At 37.2% G+C, this 12,337-nt stretch overlaps 1 protein-coding gene across 1 annotated transcript in view; it reads left to right on the top strand.

Moving 5' to 3' along the window:
* Positions 1-12,337, top strand: part of CCHR11.PART0H12orf29 (chromosome chr11.part0 C12orf29 homolog) — a 386,566-nt gene that overhangs the window by 152,833 nt on the left and 221,396 nt on the right. The gene's annotated exons all lie outside the window — the stretch shown is intronic.

Below are 12,337 nucleotides of genomic sequence, written 5' to 3'. Positions count from 1 at the left end.
GGCAGGGTTAACTGTTAAGATGCACTTAGGCTAGATGAGAATGTTTTTGTCAGACATGGTGTATTCCTGTTAACAAAAAGCATATATTGGCATTCCTAGGTATAGCAGGGTATTATAGAACGTTTGCAGAAAAGCCACCTGCATACATACCTTACCCCAAAAAATATCCACATTAGATAATGTTATTTGAGTGCCCACTATGGGTAAGTGCTTCAAAGTATGGTCTGGGTGCTGTACTTAGCCGTGTTCCCCTCTAGTGTATCTCAATCATGTATTTCAGCATAGGAGGGAATCCTGTGCAGCAGTTAAGAAGGAATATTTGGGGTTTCCAGAAGCTTTAGCCCCATCTATTATGGCCGAACATTTCCAGTATTTATATATCACAGTCCCTTAAAATGCTTACAGAAGACCAGCAAGCAGTACTCGTATGAGGTTTTGGATTACTCTTAAAGCATGACAATCCAGCATGAGATTGGTACTGCAAATGCAGATGGCCTGTTCACACCAAGGGACCTGGCTAAAGCATCTTTCCTTCTAGCCAAGCTTTATTTTTGGGGAGCATCTCACAAAAGCTTGCTTTTATGTTGAAATGGGAAGTGAAATGTGGAATGCTGTATAAAAATTGCATTTTTGAACAAACTTGCAGCATCTTTGAGATGCATAAAAGCTGTAATTGTTTTTCCGTCTGTGGAAGTACAGTAAAATTCTGAAAGTGAATTGTTTCTCTGACATATACAAACACACACAGAGGAGCTTACGAGCACACACAGTCCAGCAGACTAATGCTTTCTGCCACAAGCTATGTTACCTTATTTAGAGAAGTACTTCTAATTTGCTTTAAGAAGTCTTTTTGGATTTAAAACTTCTGGCCCAACACAGGCAGTAGGTTCAGGACTTTATGTTGTGGCAAAAGGAGCATACCTCTCATCTTAGCACAAGAAATCTAGACAAAGCCAGAAGTAATGGCGGGATATAGGTCCAAAATCAGGGACATGTATTAGTTATTGCTGTCATAAACTTAGAATTTGCTAGAATTAAAGACTTTGCATTAACATGCATTTTTTCTAAAGGGTTTGAATTCTGAAACTCAAATGTCTGTCATTATTAACCGACATCAATCCCAATGACTTGCCAGAAAACCATACATTTTATTAGGAATAGACTAAACATACGAAGTGAAAAATCTGGATAGTTGTGAGGTATGGGAAGTGTATGTGTAAAAGATTGTACTAACTAAATAACTTCTTCGAACCTATAGAAACTAAACTTGTGGAGGAAATAGAAACTCTGGAGAATGAATTAGTCACTATGTCATGTTTTAAAGATTTGTCAATTATGTATCAAACAGTCCTGGATCGTTTGTATGCTCTAGATAAGAGATTGCAACAAACGAAAAAGAATAAAATTCAAAGGGACATTAATGATTTTAAAAATAGTCATATTTTTTCTTGGCCGAGAAATAACAATATTTTTGTGAATCAGAAAGAAAAGAAAATAGATCCAATCAGTAAAAAAACTGGTCTATTGGACCAGCTTGACACTTTTGATGAACATTTGGTACTAGTGGAAAATTCAACCAATGTTAACTCTCACAATAAAGACAAACCCCACCCTTTTATGCAAGTATTCAATCAAGGGCAAGGTTTGTCTAATAAAAGAGGAGATAATGAGGCGGCAGGTTCTCTACTTCCTGGTGGTGACATCATGATAGATAACGCTGTGTGGCCGAAAGTAAAGGAAGTGATGGCAATTAATGCTTCAACTCGTACGAAGGAAACTCTAAAAGAAAGAACGCCACAGAGAGAAATAACCTCCTACTCTCCTTTTCAGTTAAAACAACCCGAAAAAGTCTCCTTACAAGTAACAACGAGGAACACCTCATTACAACGACAGTCGCAACAGTTGAATACTGGGCACAAAAGGAAGAATGGCAGTCCGCTGATTCAGAGCAAGGTGGTGAAGTGTGTGAACAATTAATCACTAATACAAAAATGTTAAACCATGGAACTGGATATAGCCCTAGGGACAAGAGAACTGGAACTATTATACAACGGCATGACACTGAGGGTTATGCACTGTTGAATGAAGGTACTGTAAATCTTTCAAATTTTCTGCTGGATAAATTTCACCTGAATGCTTTAAAGAAAGGTTTGAAATTTATTCCAAATATGTCCAATGATATTGTACAAGCTGTAACGGACTTAAAGTTATTTGTTAGAAAAGTTAGCTTAAAACTAATTTTCAAAGGTAATGATAAACAAATGTCTAAATGTAGGAAATTGAGTTTGTTTTCACCAATACTATGTCTCATTTTGGCAGCTTTTTCAAGTATTATTGAAAATGAGATCAGAATATTGTATAATAAAAGATATAGGAAAGCGATATATAATCTAACCTATTCTGAGTATATGGCAATGAAAGATCTACAAGAGAATGAAACTATAATTATTAAACAGGCAGATAAAGGGGGAGCAGTTGTTCTGATGGATAGAGATTGGTATATGATGCAATTTAAAGATTCCTTAAGTGATACATCTACTTTTAAAAAAAATACTTATAACGAAGTCAATAAGCATATAACAAACATTAATATGGCAATTTATGAGTTGCAGCTTAGCAACGATATAGATATTGACTTGTTTAATTTTTTGACAGTACCTTGTCCAAGAATCCCATAAATTTACGGTATCCCCAAAATTCATAAGGAGCTGCTAAATCCCCCATTACGACCAATTGTCTCAGGTGGAGGTTGGATTACACAACCCACTTCGAAGTACCTCCAGACAGTCCTAGGGCAGTATTTAAGTAAATGTGTTACAGTATTAAAGGACACCAATAGTTTTTTGCAAGAATTGTATAGTTGGTCAATGGGTAATAAAGAACGAAATTATATTTTTGTATCGTTGGATATAACTTCATTATTTACAGTTATTCCAAATGAATATGGAATAAATGCGATTAGGAATTTTTTACTGAATGAAATTAAAATGCATGCTAGAGAAACAGAGAATATTTGCTCTTTGCTTGATATAGTTCTGATGAACAATATTTTTTTATTTGATGGTGACCCTTATTTACAGTTAACAGGTGTAGCAATGGGCACACCCATAGCTAACACTTATGCCAATATAGTTTTATATGAATGGGAGAAAAAGGCAATTCTTAATGGAAATAGTGGATTAAATTCGAATGATTCTACAAACGGTTCGTGGATGATTGTTTTTTATTGTGGGGAGGTAATAGAATGGAATTAAATGATTTTATAAAGTACCTTGATGGAACTACGAATTTTTTAAAATTTAAGATGACTGAGCCTGAACTGGGTATAAACTTTTTAGATGTATATGTGTATAAGAATGGTAACACACTAGAATCCACCATATATAAAAAGGAAGTAGATGCCTGCAGGTATCTTAATAAGAAAAGCATGCATGCACCGCATACCTTTAAAGGCATAGTGAAAGCCCAATTAATAAGAGCTAGTAAATTGAACACCCTAGATATTAAATTCGAGGAACAAGTAAAGGAAATGAAGCAGGATTTTTACAATAGTGGCTACTCAGAACACATGATAAATAAGGAATATGAAGATGTTAAAAAAGAGAGATCTAATAAGTATAAACCTATACTTAGTGGGGGATTACAGGGTGACGATAAACAAAAAAATGGGGAAGAGAAAGTGAGATATCTCACTACTTACAATCTGAATACAAGAGCTATATGTAATATAGTTGAGAAAAATTGGCCCATTTTGTTAGCAATGCCAGAAATTAAATCAATAGTGGGAGATAGACCCCTATATGCATATAGGAATTCTGAGACACTTAAACAGAAGCTCTGTTATAAAGGTTTTAAACAAATGAATAAATTAAAGCAAAAAAGAATAGGCACAGTTAAGTGCTATAATTGTACATGCTGCGAAGACCTATTTGAAGGTGAACATAGATTTATACACCCCACTAGTAAAAAGGTTTATAACATTAATGCCTTAACTTACTGTAATATAATGCAAGTCGTCTATTTAGCCACCTGTAATAACTGCACATCATTCTATGTAGGAAAAACTACACGGAGGCTAAAGGATAGAATTATAGAGCATAAGTCAGAAATAAGAAGGAAGTTGCTGACAAATGCTTTAAGTAAACATATTATAGAAGAGGGTGAAAATCATAAATTTAGTTTTAGAGTTATGTCAAATGTAGAAATGGGAGTGAGAAAGGGAGATATGAATAATATGTTGGAACTAAAAGAATATGAGTGGATAATTAGGTTACAAGCAGATGTGAAACCAGGCCTAAATAATGCTGTTAGCCTTAAACCAGTTCTATTAAAAAAACAAAGAGAAAGACTCCGACAAAATACTTTTATAACCAATAATATCTACATTTTGATAGGATGGATTTACTCTAGATAATGGTTTTTAAATTAAGATATGAGAGTAATGTAATTTAAGTTAATGTATTGATTTTTAGAAGTGTTTGATGTTTTGAAATTTATTATTGTACTATATCTTTTTAAGTAATTAGGCTGGCTATATCACGTGATTAATTGATTCCTCTATTTAAAGTTTTATAAATTAATTGTTTAATATGTACTGATGAAGGGTGTATTCCCGAAAGCTTTGCTACATTAAATCTTTGGTGTGCTTAGTTGCTGTTTCTAACTAAATAACTGCCAGTGTTGCTGTTTTCGGGCCACCCATTTAGACACACTTTTTTTTTAAGTAATGGGATTCTTTTTTAAATTTAGAATGTAGCTGTTCAGTTCAAAAGTTCAAGTCAGTCAGCTGGACTGTGCTTTCCATTAGAAGTATTCTGTGGACTTTATACATTTCTGCATGGACTGCACTGAGAAGAGTGACTGCCTTTCAGCATTGCTGGGTTCATGTCTCTGGACTTGGCCTTTAAGTTAACTGCAGCTGCTAGCTATATGTGTGGCTACCTCTGCCTCAAATATAGCTGCTAGCTGTATGTGAGGCAGAGGTAGCCATCTTTCAGTATAATGTTAAAATTAGTTGCATGATAGTTTATTGTAATACCTGCATCTTTTTAATTGCTTTGTTCTGGTTGTAATCTGATTGCTCTCGGTTATTAATTGACCTGAGATTGAGAAGCCCACTATGCGCAACCTCACTAAGCTTACCTTTGCTTCATACACACATTTCACTTGTGACTCTTATTCCAAAACCCTCCCAAAATAACTGTACTATTTCTATACATTCGTCTGTTTCTTATTTCCTATTTCCCTATCTTTATTTAATTTTTAACTCCATTCCCAATTATCTTTCTCCCTCCCATACTGCTTTGCACTATATGCATTCATAATCACAACCATCCCTAATAGTACCTATCTATTCTACATTGTATCTTTTTTTTCCCTAAATAAACCCTCATTTCCTCTCTTGACTAAATCATTATACTCTAGCCTTTGATATCAATCTATTCTTTGCATTCCAGGGAAGATACCAGGACAGCCTAACTCTCTCCTTTAATAAAAAGTACTTTTCTCCTTACCTATCCTCTTCTAGCTTTCAGAATACGCCATCACTGACTCTCCTGCTGTCCTGCAACAATTTGTTTCCTTCTTCGTTGGTACTTGCCCACTACTTGACATCTGTAAAATACAGATTCTTGTACTTAATTGTGCTACTGTTCAGCTTATCCTGTATTCTTCTCCTCCTATTGTGTCAATTTTTCATCCTGTTAAAAAAACAAAAAGGAGAGACAAAGTCGGCAAATCCACAACAACTGATTTAATGAGGTTAGCGCTTTCGTCCACTTATAATAAGTGAAGTTTACTTATTATAAGTGGACGAAAGCGCTAACCTCATTACATCAGGTGTTGTGGATTTGCCGACATTCTCTCCTTTTTGTTTTTTAACAGTTCGTGTTTGTGCGTTGGGGTTTACTCACCTTTCATCCTACCATGACTCAATAATATCTCAACTTCTCTCCATCTCTGTCTCAACCACCTAGCCATACTTCCTCTTTATGCTCTCCACACATTGCACCAAACCTATTTAATTATTGACCCTCACCTTTATTGCAAATAAGGACTGGACTGATTAACTGCACTTCAGCTCAAACCAAAACAAAATTAAGTGCAAGAATCTTCTCCAAAAAGAAAGTATGCCTTATTCCTCAGTATCCTAAAATCCTTCTAGGAGGAGATACAAACCCAAATCCTGGCCCCACCTATCATAATGAACACAAAGATAATTCTCTGTCACACGCTTCTGTAAACCAACAACAGCCAGTAGCCAACCCTGGTGATCTAATTTTGCTGAAATAAATGTTAGAAGTATAAGAAGTAAAAGTGCTGAATTACATGCCTGGATTACCCAACGTAAGCCTCATGTTCTCACTGTAACTGAAACTTGGCATAAACGACTCCGAAATTGTACCTTCTGTCTATAATATCATCTGTAATGACCATATAAAGAGGAAAGGCGGTGGTATTGCTTTAATATTTCCCAGTACCTACCAGATTTTCCCTTACAGCAGACCAAAAACAAAATTCAGTTCAGCAGAGCTTTCTATTGCTTTCCTCAAAGTAAACCATAATAAACAAATATCTATTACTGTCCTTTATATCCCTCCTGGTGACAGTGCAGCTATACTGGAAGATCTCCTTCATTGAATATCCATAACATTTCCGCAAGAAAAAATATTATTAGGGGATGTGAATGTCAATTGGTTGGACATAAACTCCTTAACTCCACTACATCTCTCACAAACTTATATGGTTTCACACAACTAATTAATAGCCTGACACATTATAGCAAGACATCAAAGTCTCTATTAGACTGGATCCTAGTATCAGATCCTAGCAAATACTCCACCACAGGTACAATGTCGGACTTTCTCAGTGATCATCTCCCAGTCTATTTGACCAGACATCTCACACATCCAGTTAAACAGCATATTTATAAAACAACATGCAACCATTCCAAGTTTAACCCAGAAATGTTCATTACTGCACTGTCATCAATTAAGTGGAACTTCCTAAAAATCATCCCCTTAGACGATGCTGTAATGTAATTCAGTACAACTTTTCTTAATATCGTAAATAGTCTTACATTTCCTAGAAGGAAGAGACTGAAAACAAATAATGGAATTTTTTGGGTATCCCAAGAGTAGATTGCCATTGCAGGATAGAGAAAAAGCATGGAAAGAATGGCAAAAGTATAAAACATCTCTGTCTTGAAAACTTCAGCATGCTTCACAGTAGTACTAAAAAGCAAATAAATGAAGACAAAAAACTATACTATAATAACTTTCATTATAATACTGAACACAGACTGAAAAATCTTTGGGCATCCATTAAAGAAATCTTACATCCTGGCCAAAAATTAAACCCAAACCCCTCTTCCAATAACTCGCCACTTGAAACTGCAATACAGTTCAATTCTTATTTTATAGATAGTATAAAATCTCTAACAAAGGATTCCTCAACATGTAATCCCAACCCTGCCCAACAGCCACATATCACCACATTCCTTTTCACCTTCAAACCTGTGCCCACATCCTATATAAAACTACCCTTAAACTTAAACCATGTTCTTCTTCCGCTGATGACCTTCCAAGTGAGTACCTAAAAACAGCAGCCAATAGCATTGCCTGTCCTTTCTCAATCACTATAAATAGGTCAATGCAGTAATCCACATTTCTTCTATCTGGAAGCATTCACACATTATCCCTCTACGCAAAGGGGGAAATTCTAGAGACATTAATAAGTTTAAACCTATAGCAGTATTGTTTCCCCTCAGTAAAATACATGAAAAACGTATTCAAAAACAATTGCTAGAATATGTCTTGCAGGAAGAAGTCCTATCCCTTACACAACATGGCTTCCATCCTTCCCATAGTACTAGCACTGCCCTTCTAACCTATATAGATACTGTCAGTAAAGCTAGAGATAGTGGCAGACTAGTCTCTTCCTTATATCTAGATTTGTCTAAAGCCTCTGACAGTTTGCCACAGCAAAGTTTTGTTTCAAATATCCTCACTAGGTCTGTCTTGGCCCACCGTTCTGTGGCTCAAAAGCTACCTGTCCAGTAAAGTGGTACTTCATGCTTCTTTCTTACCTCCTAGTCACCACCGGTGTACCATAAGACTGTCCTTGGTCTCCTCCTCTTTTTTCACCAACACCCTCTATACATACACACAACAGGCTTTTCTAATGCAGTACACACGTGATCCCACTCTCATTTGCACATCTGACAACATGGAACACCTCCAAAAATTACTTGGAAAATTAACAGCCACTGCAACATGGCTTCTTAGCTCACCCCCCCACCCAAAATAAAAAAACAAAACAAAAAAACAAACTACTACTTTTTTTTCCACATTTCTCCCTCTCATGATAAAACAAAATGTAAAATTCTCTCTCGGGAATACAACCACTGAAGTCACTTCTCATAGCAAAGTGTTAAGGGTGGTAATGGATGATGTTTGTGTATGCAGGTTGATTGTAAGATTTACATAAGATAAACTCATCAAAAATTAGGGATGCTTTACAAAGCCAAAAACTTTCTCACCACTGCAACTAAAGCTACCACTAATCTCCTCCCCACTCTTCTTTATGGTGCTCCCATCCTTACTAACCTTCCCGGCTTCACTAAAACTTGAACAATGCTATAACAAAGTTAAATTTGCAGCACATACCCCTTTCAGAACCCACCACTATTTGTTTCTTTCGGCTTAAGAGTTGCCACAATGGAACTCCGGTCCGCTAATGATTGGCAGTAGATTTTGATGTGCTGGCTTGCCGGGCCTAACCCACAACCTTCAACGAAGCCTAAATTGGTTAGAACTGCTACATCAACTAAACTATACATAGCTTTCTACCACCTATAAAATTATCCAGCATCGATCTGCTTGTCCAGCACTAAAAAAACATTCTACACAACTATTTTCCCGTTTGTTAACATTGTAATCCATTGACCAAAAACTCTTGTCTACAAACCTAGCAAATCTGATGGGCATTGTCTATACTCGCTCATGTTTGCTAAGGTCTGGAACTCCTTACCTGTATCCACCAGGTCTGTACCCTCCCTCTCAAATTTCAAAACCACTTTTGAAGACTTCTTAAAATCTGGCTCTGTTCTTGTTCAAAACCAGGATAAGCTATATCCTTAAATGTGAACAAGTACCTTTTCATTCCTTATACCTCGTTACTCTCCCTTCTTCACTTAATTCCTTACTTCTATCAAATTATCTTCCCTGACTTTCTCTCTAAATATACCGTAAGCTTGTTCCCCCCTCTCTTCATTTTGCAATTCCTATTTCTATTAGACTAACTTACCTTTAATTTTTCTACAAACTGTCTAAAATTTCTCTGAATATTAAATTATTGTCATATACGTTGTGTAGATTGTTAACCAGTGTTTTTTATATTATGTCTAATTTGTTATAATTATTTAAACTGTGGATGTTTTTGTTTTATTTTTGAAGATTGTAAAATGATTGTTCTTAAAATGTTTTGTAATAATGCAGTTTTCTCCCCAGGCCTCTGCTGAAATGGGTGTCTAGCCAGTCCGACTTTCCCAACATTTAAATGTCAATAAGTAACTTCATAAATAATACCAGTGGTCTGTTCAAACCTTTTTTGTAACATTTATTTGTGCAAGTTGTTAGGAAATACAAGGCAATTGAATGTTATACCTTGCCAGTACCCACTGTCAGACTGAACCTCTCTCCTGAGGAAGGCTGATCAGTAGTGAATTTGTGATTATCCAGTTTCCATATTAAGGAAGATAGTTTAACGCATTGCTTAATTTGCAGTTGGAGTCTAAGTGGGGGTGGTGCTTTGTAATGAACCTCTCTCTCCACTTTATTTTATCTGCTGGTGACGTTTTAGGTTTCTTGCTCTGATATTTATGGAACAATTACATTTGCAGAGATTCAAGAGGTCCTAGACCACTGAGTCCCTAATTGCTTGGAAGGCAAGGCATAGTTCTCCCTTCAGGAGTCTGTAAGACACTGAATAATGGGACAATGCTTACAGGCTTTTTGATAATGATTTGTAAGCCTAGTTATGAACCTTTGGGGTCTTTTTAGTTATTTGGTACTTCTAGGAAAGTGCATCCCAAAAGGGGTATTGTATTCACTTATTGGCTAATCGGTACTGAATATAATGTGGCAATGTCCTGTTTAGATCTGGAAGCTATCCCCTTAGTGATCAGCTGCACTTAGGCAAGGGACTTCCTGACTGTTGTTAGGTTGATAACTCCCTTTCCTTTGATCATCACCTAAGAACCAAGGTCTCTATAACAGCATTCTTACTTGCAGAATGGACTATTGTCTATGTTCTATGCTGGGTGCAGGTATGGTTTAGCAAGTGCTGGTGTATTTCACATTTTAGCATTTAATTTAAGCCCATTTTACTGTAAGTGTTTCTAAATGTAAATTCTTGTTGGCAAGGCTTGAATGTCAGAGCGTACCTTAACAGTGACTCCCAGGTTACAGTCACCTACAGACTTGGTTGGCTCGAAGCCTTGGTTTGTGGGCTAGAGGTTGGAAAAGTAGGAATCCGAGCACAGAGCCCTGCTGAACACCAGTAGTTAATTTCATACTCTTTGATCTTTGTATATTTAATTTTTAAATTATATTGCCTAATTTAGAGCTTTATTGCTGCAAGTATCAGAATCCTGTGGATGACTGCTAATTAATGTATGTAATGGCAATTTGCACACATTTGTGAGTTATAACCATGTATGTAACAGTAATTTACACAAATAGGTGAGTTATAACCATGTTTATAACGGTAATTTGCACAAATTGGTGAGTTATAACTAGCAGCTTCTGCCTTAAGGAGACAATGACTGTGTTAGCTGTAATTACCATAAGCTAATAGTACTGTTGGCTCATTTTAAGAGTGTACAGTGATTTGCAGTTTTGGTTTGTCAGATTGTATGCTAACACACTGCCATCAGAAGAACCACACAGGAAGGGGTAATAACACTGAAAAGGTGTCATTAGCCATTCTGGATATTATTGTATGTGTGAGTGCAAATTTAGTTTTAGGCAAAACTACGGATCTGATGTTGTCTGTTCAGTCTTCATCAAACCTGTGAGTCTCAGTTCTGACCTCGGAACTGACTCAGCCATTAGCAAGCTAAGGATTCCAAGCTAGAGCTCCTGTCACCCTACCCATACTGCCTTGCTCCTCCCAGATACCTCTGATCTCATTTACCACACATCAGCAAAGCATCATGGTCAAGTTAGAGCTCCTCCTTGGGTGTTTTTCTAACATTTGTTCCCATCTAATCGTAAGTGGCCATTGGCCAATCTTTAATTTTCACCTACCCTTCTTCCTGTTTTCAATTTATTAAAAAAAAAAAAAGTTAGTCTGTTTGTAGCAGTGTATTCTAACAGTTCCTGCTGCATGGTCATCAAACTCCTTTTCTCTCTCCTTCCTTCCTTTCTCTCTCTCTCCTTCCTTCCTTTCTCTCTCTCCTTAGTATGTCAGAGAAATCTGACAGACCCGTTGGATTTAAAACAAATTTACTTCCTGTGGGCACAGGATCCCTGTATCTGATGCCCTCGGGGAGTGCATTTATTGTTTGGGTGTTGCTGCATGGTCATCAGACTCCTTTTCTCTCTCTTTCCTTCCTTTCTCTCTCTCCTTAGTATGTCGGAGAAATCTGACAGACCCGTTGGATTTAAAAAAAATGTACTTCCTCTGGGCACAGGATCCCTGTATCTGATGCCCTCGGGGAGTGTATTTATTGTTTGGGTGTTGCCCACCTTGAGGTGGCTTATTCTATCTGCAAGGTCTTTATCTCCTGAGCCTTTGCAGATAGAAGAAACCAGTTGGTCCTTAGAGGCCTTATTCCTCCTCCTCCTGCAGCTGTTGCTTCTGTCTCAGGGGCTCAAACCCCCTCGAAAAAGTCTAAGGAGGCCAGGGATCCTAAGAAAACTTCCACAGACCCCCTCCATGTTGGTTGTGTCGGAGCCTCAAAAAATGGCCACAAGATCTTCAGGTCAGAGTTCCTCAGCTCCAGTCACTGTTTCTTCATCTCTGACCCATGTACAGCCGCCTCTTCAGGGCCAAAGCTGGTGGAGCCCCTAAGGCAAGAAAATGTACCCAACACTTTAGTCATAGGCGACTCTATAGTCAGGCACACTGATGTCCTACTCACCAGGCTGAACAAGGAGAAAATTATAGTCAGCTGCCTGTCGGGTGCCAGGATCTGCCACATAACGCATGCACTCAAGTCACTCGACAACAAGTACAAATACTACTCTGTCATTGTCCATGTTGGAGTGAATGACTTGAGACATACCTCCCTGGACTACATGAAAAGAGACACGGAAGAGCTCTCGGATTATAT

The sequence above is a fragment of the Protopterus annectens genome, chromosome 11.part0, assembly GCF_019279795.1.
Source record: "Protopterus annectens isolate FY-2018-M chromosome 11.part0, PAN1.0, whole genome shotgun sequence".
NCBI classification, from domain to species: Eukaryota; Metazoa; Chordata; order Ceratodontiformes; family Protopteridae; genus Protopterus; species Protopterus annectens.
The sequence above is the reverse complement of the archived record's forward strand: the minus strand, read 5'-3'. Positions and strand labels throughout refer to the sequence as shown.